The sequence below is a fragment of the Malus sylvestris genome, chromosome 1, assembly GCF_916048215.2.
Source record: "Malus sylvestris chromosome 1, drMalSylv7.2, whole genome shotgun sequence".
NCBI classification, from domain to species: domain Eukaryota; kingdom Viridiplantae; phylum Streptophyta; class Magnoliopsida; order Rosales; family Rosaceae; genus Malus; species Malus sylvestris.
The window spans coordinates 11,484,258-11,496,696 of NC_062260.1; the positions used below are offsets into that span (position 1 = coordinate 11,484,258).

At 36.5% G+C, this 12,439-nt stretch overlaps 1 pseudogene; it reads right to left on the reverse strand.

The window, feature by feature from the left end:
* Positions 1 to 302: 302 nt before the first annotated feature.
* On the reverse strand, positions 303 to 6,401 carry LOC126633402 (probable mannitol dehydrogenase; annotated as a pseudogene).
* Positions 6,402 to 12,439: the final 6,038 nt, after the last annotated feature.

Below are 12,439 nucleotides of genomic sequence, written 5' to 3' on the forward strand. Positions count from 1 at the left end.
CCCGAGAGACCAAGTGAGCTATGAAAGGTGCCTTTGTAAGGCCTTAGGTGTAGGCCTTGAGGCTCACAATCAAAACTAACTTAGTATTTGAACATATAGTGATTGTTTCATTGTTACGGAAGTATTATAACTGTTATATTTTAATCACCCAAGCCCGAAGAGCAGAATAAACCCAGATAGGTGCCTTTGTAGAGCCTTAGGTATAGGCCTTGAGGCTTCCCATCAGAATTAATTCTATACTCAAATGTTCTGTGGCTATGATAATATAACAGAAGTAAAACTAAGAAATAGACTTGATTACTTGCGCCCCAAGTAACTTCGGACTTCTTGTTATCAAGGACTGTCGTGGATGGGTTAAGTCCACATAGAGTTCTTTTTTTATGCCTTGAGACCAAGGACTTTTGATTGATCAATCTTGTATGCCCGAAAGGTTAGAACTTAGATCTGGTCAAGCTATGAGTGCGGATTCCAACTTTACTTTTACATGGTCGGGCACCATTGAACCAACCAAATTCAAGAACCAAGACGCCTTTTAATCATAAACTTGCTAGAAATAACTTGAATCCAGATGGAAGTATACATCATACTACTAGATTTATGAATGAAAAGACAGAAACGAAGAGGGTCGAGCAAGATTTCACCTTGTTGGGCAAGGCTGATTGTCTTACAGCTTCTTCTCTTCATGATTTACAAAGGGTTTGAAAGCTAAAAGGGGGAATTGGGAAATGAGTTTATAGCAAGGAATCAATACTACAGCAAGATTCAGACAAGGTAGCAGAGCTTTTATAAAGGCTTTTGGTGAAGGTTGATCTTGAAAAGGATGAAGGCTTGGTGCTGACTACAGCTTCATATGCAAATCTGACTTAAGCAGAGTTTGTGTACTTGTTTGTTTGATTGAGTGTCCTTATCTTTGATTTCTCTTTCCCCTTTTATAGACAATTTGGCTTGGCTGCCTTCAGTTCCAATCTTGCCCGAATGCTGCTGAAGGGTAGTGACTCATCAGCTTTTTACTTGTACTGCCATTGTAAAGTACTTTTGGGCTGATTAGCTGGCTAGTCTACACCACTTGACTTCTAGGGTGAGCAAGTGGCTTAAGTGATCTGCATTTAGTCGGGAAAATGGCTTCTTCTGCCTTCTAGGCTTCGGCTGAACCTTGGGCTTCCTTCATTCTAGACCTCCTTTTGGACTAACTTCCTTTTGAGCCCAAAGTTCAAGTTGTAACCCAAACAGAACTTACCCAAGATTAAGAGGAAAACTGGAAGTTCAGGAGGTTGTACGATAAGACCCACCAGAATTAGTTTTCCATTGGTCTTCAACAACTAAGTCAATGACGAGAGAGAGTGAGGAGCCGAAACTGTATCGATGATACCGTCCATCGTACCCATGTCAGCCTAATTTCATGTAATTACTTGTAAGTGTGTAATAAACACAAATTTGTACGACACATGTATAAAGAAAAAAAAGAATCTTGCTGTGGAGTTAAACATGTTATGTTGTTAGACTTTAATTAAACACGGTTAATGAAAGTTCGCAGTTTTACGTACCGGCTTAGTTGGTTTTACTATCAAACAAAAAAAAAAAGTGAATTCTGGTTAGATGAAAAAAGTCAAATGTACACCTGCAATTGCTCCTGGTCATGAGTCATGACTAATCAGAAATTCATCCACACCAAGGTGTCTTCTTATTCGGAGAAGTATTTATTACAGTCACCTTTGCTCCTACAGCTTTTGCAAACTTCACGATCATATGAACAAGGCCACCAAGCCCTACAACCCCCAAGTGTTTACCAGGTTCCATGAGTCCAAAGTATTTCATTGGGCTGTACACTGTGATCCCGGCACAGAGCATGGGAGCAGTACCTTGCAACGACTAGTTATCTGGGATTCGGACGGCAAAGTGTTCATCGACTACTAGTTTGTCCGAGTATCCACCAAAGGTTCTCGAGCCGTCTTCATAGTGTTCATTGTAGGTCCACACAATTTTAGAGCAGTAATTTTCAAAGTCCTGTGTGCAGTTATCGCATGAGCGACATGAACCCACCATGCACCCAACTCCAGCTATGTTTCCTACTTTGAATTTTGTGACATTGCACCCAACCTTCGTCACTTCGCCTACAATCTCATGCCTAAAAAAAGTATGATAAAAATGCATATATTAACTAGTTAAGTAAAAAGTAATGAGTAATAAATTGATTAAGAAAATAAAATAAGTAACGGAACTACGTACCCTGGGACAATGGGATAGATAGTCATTCCAATTTCATTCTTAGCGAAGAGAAGATCTGAGTGGCAAATACCGCAATAGAGTATCTTCATGCTGATATCATTACTACCAGTACTTCTGCAAGTAAAAACACACGCGCACACACAAACGTGCTACCGGTGAACTTGTATATGATGCACTACTTAATGCTAGAGTCACCAAATTTTCCACCAAATATTATGCCAGTACCTATTGCCAAAAATGAACTCCAAAGTCGACGACGATAAAAACTACGATATTATTAGGTGAACAAATTTGATCATCAATGTAAAGTTGACATAAAAAAGTGAGTCAAATACCTCCTAGTGAAGTGGAACGGAGAGAGAATTCCTGAGGAATCTCTAGCGGCCCGTCCATAGGCTTTCCCTGCTTGCTCTTCTGCAACTGGTATTTCTTGAGACATTGTATATTTGTGTGTTAGTGTATGAGCTAATATGAGAAGTGATCGAGTGATCAAAAAATTTTTGAAATCACAAAGAGTTTGTTCTGTTCAATTGCCTTCACTTTGTGGGTTGTGGTGTCTGTTGGGGGTCTACGTATACATAATTACATCTATACTATGTTGGTTGGGTCGTCTTTGTGATTTCTGGTGACCTTGTTGGGGGTCTAAGTGTACATATATACTATATGGTTGGTTGGGTCGACTTTGTTTTGATTGTGGAGTCTTTATTGGGGGTCTACGTATGCATACATATTATATGGTTGGTCCGTTAACATTCAACGAATGCAAGAGTTAATATATATGAAACTGTGTCATCAGTGACGTATATTCAGGTTGGTGGACATTTTATTTTCATTTCTCCCTCCTCAACGTAAAGACCATAAGTTGACAGAGACAAGAGTAAACGAGAGACGAAGAAACAAGCCTTATAAATGTTTTTTTTTTCCGTTGACAAAAGAAAAAAAAAACAACAACAATTGTTTTTGGTTGTGTACTAGGTCTAGGTACCAGAAATTTGAGGTGGGTGAAAGAGAGAGAATACAATGATGATGAAAATTTTAATATATATATTAGAAGAATACATAAACATATTTATTAATTTTTCCTCTTCAACGGGATTCAAGACTAAGATTAATTGGTGAAACGAGAAGAATATGTCCAGGATTTATTGGTATGAAGAAAAGCAATCACTTGTTTCTTGAACAATTCTAAAATTCATCTATTTGATTGTTGGGTCAGAAGACAATTAATGATTCCGACAGTTATTAAGAATAATAAGGGATAAGATAACCAAGTTGAGTTCATGGATTAAACTAGGTCGGGTTACAAATTAATAAATGATTTTTCTATTTGGAACCCATTTAAAAGTCAAAAAAGGGACAGTCTGCGAGAAATCAAATCATATAGAAATGATAAAAGCCTCGAACGTTCATATATGCTATGAGGTGTCCGAAAATGGTTGAAGTAGTTGAATACAATGATCACTATAGCCCTTGGTAAATTTACCAAAGACGAAAATGATTTATTTGATATTACGGATTATATGGGTCTGAAAAAAATATAAGGTCTAATTTAAAGTGAGACCCAAAAAATACATGGCTTGTTCTCTTTGTCCCTGACCGTCTCTTCTTCAGATCCTACTAAGAATTATTAAATTAATGTATAGGAAATTATTCTCTTGGAGGTGGAGATTATACAAACAATCTCAGTACATATGGCGCAAGACGATTCCACATATCAAGGTCGGAATGGGATCAGGTGTTTTTTAGTCTCACCGTAGTGCCTAATTTGTCTTGATTTCCAATTGATGAAGAAGGTAGTTTACTTGCTTGACCATAGGGAGAGGGAGCTTGCTTACTTAGTGATTGCACTAAACTAAAAACTGAAAAATTTGTTTGGAAACTACATTCAATTTTCAGTTTTAAAATAAAAATTGAAAGCCAAATTTTGAAAACTCAAGAAAATAGTTTCCACTTTTTGGATTTCAGTTTCACTTGTCGTTTTTTTTAATTAAAAGTAGTTACAAAGCATGTTTTCAGTTTTCAATTCTCAATAAATTGAAGAAAAAAAGCTAAAAATGAAAATAAAATGATTATCAAACAAACCCTTAGATGATGAGTTTGATATACCTAACTATTGCGAATGATCATTGTATGGCCTAGCCCAAGTCTTACACCCATTGTGCGGAATATTGTTGTTTAAAAAATATACAAAAAAAATTAAAACAAAAAGTAAAAGATAAAAAGAGAGTGGACTCATTAATTGACACATCCCAACCTCGAATGTCCACCTAGACTTCGAATCGAGTAGTGTTGGCCGACACCAAGAGGGTGACGAAGCCATAAAGTGTAGTGTTGTGGAAAATGTGAGTAAATTTAAACCTATAAGTGACTAAATACAAGAGTGCACATGTGAGCGGGATTTAACCTATTTACATGTGATGTCAAAGCATAAGTAAAGTAAAGTACAATAAAAGTGGGATAAGAATTATACCATCGAAAGTTGTCTCCTATACTAAGTTTTTGCCATGAATCCTCGTCGACACAAGAGCACTGCCACTAAAACCTGGAGGGGTGAAAAACTTTTTGAAAACATAATAACCCCTCGTCGTAAAACAAGTATTGTTTCCAAATATAACATATTATGTATAGTATGAAAATACTTACCGTAGCCAGCAATATCTCAAGAATGTAATACATCACAATATTTCGCAAATAAACACATAACGTCTGGTATCACATAATCTTTCATAAACAAACATATCACATCGAGTGCTCATCGACATATGCTAACATACAAGTTCATGTAGAGATATCCTGAGATGAACGGGACTGGGTGTAATAATGATTTATGCTCTAGTCTTACAATCACGTGAAGACTCGCGTTATGCACTTCACATATGAGTCCTAATTGCCTATAGCAATTTAGGACAAGACTAGCACCTACAATAGATCCAAAGTGAGTGTGTAGTGCGATGTGAACATACACATAAAGCCTGGCACTGGCTCGGGTGAATACAAACACCAGTGTAGCATGCATGATGAGTAGTAATATAAATATGATCATACTACAGAAATTTCTTCATTCACAATTATAAAATAATAATATTCATGACTAAAAATATATTTATGGCGCCATGTCAAAATATACATAAACGTGCATCCCGTAGAATTCATGAGAATTTCATAAATTTCGTCAATATGCTAATTCTTAAAGCGTTGGTCTAATCAAGATATATTGTAGAGAATTCTTTATTAAGCATATATGGAAACTAAATATATATATATATCTATATATATATATATATATATATATATATATATATATATATATATATATTTAAAAGCAAAGACCCACTCACAAATCATGTCGTCGGTTAATAAATGAACTATTTTAAAACGATCAAATTTTGGAAAACAAAGGGCGGATTCGGATTCAGCACGTCAAGAAACCTAAGGAGGGACCTCGGGTTCCTTCACGTGCCACCACCCGCCGACCACCCTCACGCGTCTACGCGCCCGCAAGTACGTTTTCCAGATTTTTGCAAGTTTTTCTCTAACTTCCAAAACTCATTTCGAGCTTGATACTTAACCAAAATCAATGATTCAAAATCCTAAATGAAGTTAGAAATGTAGGGAATAGAGATATATACCCATTTGAGGTCGTAACATTGTCGGATTGGCTGGAAAAATGGCCTGAAGATGGTTTGATAACCACAGTTCATTTTTCAGAAATTTGGGGAAGTCCTTCTCCAAGATGCATAAGGCATTAGATCACCCCCCAAATGTCATATTTAAGGTTAAAAACACCACCAAGAGTTCAAACTAAGAAGGATTTGAGGTTTGGGGTCCCGAGGATTACCTTGATTTTGCACTGTAAAATGTTGCCGTGTAAAAGGGTGATGGTGTTACCGTACCTGCGTGTGCATAGTGAATGAGATAAAGAGTTGAAATAGAGGGTCCAATGTGTGGCCTTGGATTCCTCTGTGTTTTCACATAGAAGAAGTGAAGATGGAGACTTGTTATGGTTGGCTATAGAGTATGGTAAGGATTGATGGTGTTGGGGTGGTAATCTGCACTTACAAAGAGCGATACGAGAGTTGAGAGGGAAAGGAGAGTGTGAGAGATGATAGAAAACAATGAGGGGAAATGAGAAAGTGAGAAAGATGAGAGTTAGTGAGAGAGGGATCCAAGAAAGTTTGAGAGAAAATGAGAGGTTAAGACAGTGAGAGAAGACACGGCTATAAAGGGAATGAGTGATGTGGGCCCCACTTGGCACACAGCACAAAGTCACAAAAGACAATACAGAAAAATATCTCCAATAAACGTGAATTTACCAAAATGCCATTCACGCTCCGAAATTCGTAAAATCTTCATCGTAACTTCGAATTCAATTCTGCTTATGCCTACGCATTCATATCGTCGAGTACTTCAAGAATATGCTAAAATAATAGCTCATATGCGTTAAGACATAACAGTCAACAAAAGTTAACAATCTCACCTCTAGGGGCATTCTCATCAAATCACACATTTAAAATTAATAAAGTCGTAAAATTTGGAACAATTTTTTACAATCTACCTAGCCAACTCCCGCAAAAGATTTATGCCGCAAAGAAAAAAGGAAGATTATCTCGTGAATTCCTAGCTCAAACCTTCCTAAACCCTCACGTCTACCCCATTTCACTACCTAGCCAACTCCCGCAAAAGATTTATGCCACAAATTCCTAAAAACCGGCCTTTTCCATTTTTTTCTTAAACCGTCATTTCCTCATCGATCTCGTAAACCCCACAAGAACGACATAGGTGGTCTCGCCTCCATCGTATCCTTCTTTTCGCCGCCGTCTCCTTTCTCTCATCAATTGTTGGGTCATCTCCTCTTGCGACTCTATTAGTGTTACTCCACTTTAATGCTCAGCAATTTAGAGTTTGTAGCACTTTTGGCTTTTCCATCGTAAAAATTTATTCTTTAATTCTTTTTGCATAGCTTAAGATTGTACAACCCATAAGTGATGGATAGACCAGATGGATCCATGGATGGACGAAACCCTGAATGAGACTCCTGTTAGCCGCCCAAAGAACCTACCCGAAAAGTAAGGCTTCAAATTTAGGTTGTGTTGCAAATCTGTGTGTGATTTTGGTGCTCCATTTCTGGGTGGATAATTTAGAGATGAGCCGTGGTGGTCCCTCTTGGACCGCCTGAATCCCATAAGTGAATAGAAAGTTGGATCAACATTAATAAATATTTCAAACCCCGGTTTGAACATGAGAAACGCACCATGCTAATATTCCTTGGATGATCCATATCTCAGGGTCAGGCACTGATGAGCACATTGAACTATCCATGTGGTTTAGAGCCTTCACAGCCCAGGCACACTCAATGAATCATTAGGGTTCGTTTTCAATAGAATCTTATGCATTCATAGGTTCTGTCATTCCCACCACTTCTCGATTAATGATTAGGTTTGAATTTTATAGCGGAGCCTCCAATTAAATTTATTCTGGAGTCAACCTTCTCATTCCTTATTGGCTCGGGGCTCTTGATTTTTTGTTCTATGCACGGATTTGTCTAATTATGGATCAATTAGTATTGATGCTTTATTACATTCCCTTTATATGAGATGACTCATAGACCTTACATATTGGAATTATATATCATTAATATTATTTTTCTATCTTTCTCTCACCCTTCCATTTATCTATATATTTAATATTGCTTTACAACCCATAATATGTTGCTTTACAACACTCAACTCTCTTTTCTAGGTTCATCGATATTGAATCAATCGAACACACCTGTAAAACCTGTTCAACTTTTGGAAGGCCTTACGTTATATCACCAGATCTAGATTTTTCGTATAGAAATGTAATGAATTTATCTATTACTATATCTCTAGAGTCAATAATTTTATACGAGAAACTACTAAACTAAATCACTTGCTGCCGTTACTCTTCAGTTTTATGTTGAGGTCTATCCTGTAGAGCTACTCAAATTGGATCAGTGATCAATCTCTAGGTTTCGTCATAAACCTAATTGGTTACTTCCAAATACATACATCAATAGTTCAAACCACACTCAAAGGTAGGGCATTTCCCATTTTAATAGGAACTTCTATACCAGAAACAATGGCATCTTCAATTATAGCCTCTCTGGGATGTAAATATATCCATCTGATGCATCCATTATGGTTATTTCATACCCCACCCCTTTTTCTTTTTGTATTATTTTGCTTACTATACCTGCTGCTGTAGCATTATAAACATTCGTTGTAAAGTAACATTCTATATTCACGTGTCTCAAACAAGAGAAATAAACAAACTTAAAACTATTCATATATATATATATATATGAATCCGCACGAATATGTTCTCTATGGTAACTGGATTCATGAATTAAACAAGTGGGCTATGCAAAATTGTTCTAAATTTTCGTATGCAGCAATTCTGCCAATATCTCTTCTTTAGTTGGGAGAAGAATCCGCACGAATTGGATTTTTTTAGGAACATATCAAGAGTGAATTGGTTGATTATGTTTTGCCTTTTGCTTGGAGAAAGAATATCATACGATTCCCAATCATGGTCTTTGCGGATTGGATCATCCATATAACATACAAAAAGAAACTCTAGATATTTCATATCTTTCTCTTTGAATCGGATCTCAATTCCAGTGAAGGATTCATTAGATATCTTACAACTAGAAGCCCTCTTTTTACTTGCTTTTGAAGGACATCTAAACGTTTATTTTCAAACTTACAATGGCAAAAAAAAGTAGTTCGTTCCCTGATGAGGACAATGAACTATCCATATGGCTGAGAGCCCTCACAACCCAGGCACAATGATGCAATTATCAAGGGTGCACTCTACCACCAAGCTAATAGCCCGCCTTGCGGGCCTCCCATTGGGGGCCCGTTATGCCGAAAGCGAGAGAAACCCCATCCCTCTCTTTCCTTTTTCACACCCCCAAGTTGCCACACAAAATGGGAGCAGGTTTGAAAAAGGATCTTAGAGTGTCTAGGGTTAGGCTAGGAAAGTCTCTTAACGCCTTCTTTTTTCTACTCGAGCTCCATCATGTATTATTTACATGGCAACACTCTAAAAAATGAGGGTTCCAGTGGAATAGAACAAATAATGTTGAGCCAAGAGCACTTTCGTTCCTATATAATATAAAAAAAGTGGTGGATGTAAAAATCCACAGCTGATCATGTCCTTCAAGTCGCACGTTACTTTCTGCCACATTGTTTTGAACGAAGTTTTACCCTAACATTTCTTTAGTGTATGGTTGTTCATCAACTCAAGTATAAATATTTATTATCTATAAAAATAGATTACTAGAATTTTTATACATGTAGACGTAAATTAAACAGATTTTATTCATCATTGCATATAATTCAACTAAGATATTGTATGAAAGTATGGTTTTTATTATGTTCTCTTTTGATTTGAGAATTGAAGGATTTTTTATTGGGTGAGTTCAAATCAAAGAAAGTTTTTTGGTCTATCTTATTTTCTTTTTATTCAATTTTCTTTTCTATGAATAATAACATATTTATAATAATAAAATACTAAAAAACTCAATTTATTAATAACTCAATCAAAATAAATAAAATACAATTATCCTCAAGAACAAAATGAGCAACAACCCTTCCTATTTGATAGAAAAGGATCCCATGATCCTGAACCGATCTTACTTGGGATCGCAAATCCCAAGTTTGTCTATGAAGAGCAGATCTAATTATATTAGTGTCTGTAATTGATTTCTTCTGTGTAATACTAATTGATAGAAACCGGTTCAAATCAAGTTCCTGGCACATGAGTAATTTGTATGAGTATATATTCTAAAAATTAATTGGTATGGGTCGATATACATATTCATTAATAGTATAAATCATGATAAATATTTATCCAGCTAAATGTCAGAGATATACCCCTTATATATATCATATGTATATAAAGTATACAAAAGAATTCCATTTTGATTCCTCTTGTTTTTTTATTTGTCCATACTATGTCTCCTCTTGTTCAAAAAGAACATTAATAATTTATACATATTCGAAAGGCTAAATTAGTTAGTTGAAAGAGAAAAAGTATAGTCTAGAGGAGTTGAGGGATGGGTATAGACAAAGTTCATTTCAGATACAGTACAAATAGAATATGATCATCATTCATTTCCTTCTATATTTTTTTCATATCCTATTTCTTCATTACCTCCTATGTTACTTTCTATAGCCCAATGAAGTGATGTGTGTGGTACATAGTTCATAATGCGGAACTCTCTAGCTTTCGTCTATCAGTGTCAGTGTCGGCCTAGCAGAGTGCTTTCGCCGTTGGTGTTGTCTTTCCGATCTCTATGCATTTCACCGCTCCACAGGAAATTCCCTCTAACCCTACCATACTCCAGCTTGGTAGTTTCGACCGCCTATCCGATGGATGTCAAGTGGTTGATATTATCCCTCAAGGACTGAAACTTCTTGTTTCAGAGGGCGAATCCGTCAAACTTGATCAACCATTAACGAGTAATCCAAATGTGGGTGGATTTGGTCAAGGAGATTTGGAAATAGTACTTCAAGATCCATTCCGTGTGTAATACTAATCGATAGGGCCTCATTGGTAAGTGCTACAAGATCTCGTACATTGGAACCCATGGTTATGGACCCGAATCCATGAGTATGGAACATTTTCTTTTGCAAGTGAAATCCCCTAGTATATGAAAATTCTTGGGTGAGTTTTTCAATGGCTTGGACACTTCGATTCGGTTGTTGCGGTTGAGGCATTGAAGCCCAGTTTTTGCAACATTTACCCCCAAATCGATTGTTTAACGGATAGGTATTTTCTTTGGCTTGGTTGCTGAGAAAATGAAATTGGGCTGTTATAGTTATCTCGATTTTTTGTCTTAATTGGACGACAGTGATCCTGACATGGCAAATCCTCTTCTTGATGTTGCATGTTCCTCGGTTTGAATTGATTGAATGGCAGATGAATGAAAAATACAGTCGCATCACCACGGAAAATGAGTTGTCCAGTGTGAGCATAATCCAAGGAGGTAATCTCACTGTCAAAGAATATTTATGAATGACTCTCCCAGCGCTGAAATTGAAAACCTGAAAATGAGCTGTTCAGTGTGACTCTCCCGATTAATTCAGAGCTATGCTTTTTAGTGTAGTTTGATGACTTTAATCACTGAACCCTCTTGCAGATACATGGGTGGTTACATTCACTAGGGTTGATCATGAGATTAGTGAAGAGGCTGAATTGGAAATGGAGGAAGAGGAGCTTCTTCTAATGTTGTCAGTTTCTGCCATTTTAGTTTATTAGAAGCAGCTCTGCAGTAATTTGCTGCGTAGTTTGTGTTTAGGTATAGTCAGAATGTTAAATGTTCCATCTCTGGTAGTTAGTTCCATTTAATTTATAAACATGTCCTGCAAAGCATTCAGATTCACTTTCATGTACGCATGATTTATTTTGGCTTCTTTATATGTTTTCACATTTCTCATTATTTCATCATAGATGGATTCGTAGTGGTTTACCGTAATGGTTGTTTAGTGCCTCTGCAGGTTTGGACTTTAAGGAATTCGTACAGGGATACCAGTAGTGGTTTGATTGGGGTTTGATTGTGGTTGATGTAAAAAACGTTCTCGCATGCGCATGAGCGCGTGTACAAATATTAGGTTCATAGGAGGCTTCCATTGCACGTTAATTGTAGTGGTTTGATTGTGGTTTTTCTTTTCTGCAGGTTTTTCTTCTCTTAACATATCAAATAAATCAATTGATAGGTTAGGCTTTCTTATGGTGCTTATCTCCTCCGTCTTCATCAATTTTGGTGCTTATGTTGGTTTTGTATATATTTCATGTGTTCATATCCTTTATGTGCAGCGCATTGATGATATTTAAAGCTCAAAAAGGAATAAAGGGTCGAAAAAATATCAATTGGAAAGTAGTTAAGGTAAGAAACATTGTGTTTTCACTTTAAATTAATCTGATTAAGTTACATTGTATACGTTTTTATTTCTATATGCAGTGCCTTTTGCAAGAAGAAATTGTAGAATGTAATGACAGTGGTTTTTCGATGTAGTTTCGCCTTCTTATTAGTTTTTGTCGTGACACATTTCCTTTGTTGTGATTTGTTGCAGTTCAAAGAAAAAGCTACATACACTCAACAAAAAATTGATACATTAAGAATAGAGTGGGCTGAGCATGTTGATGACTTCATCCCAATAAATATTCAATGACGCTGCAAATGATT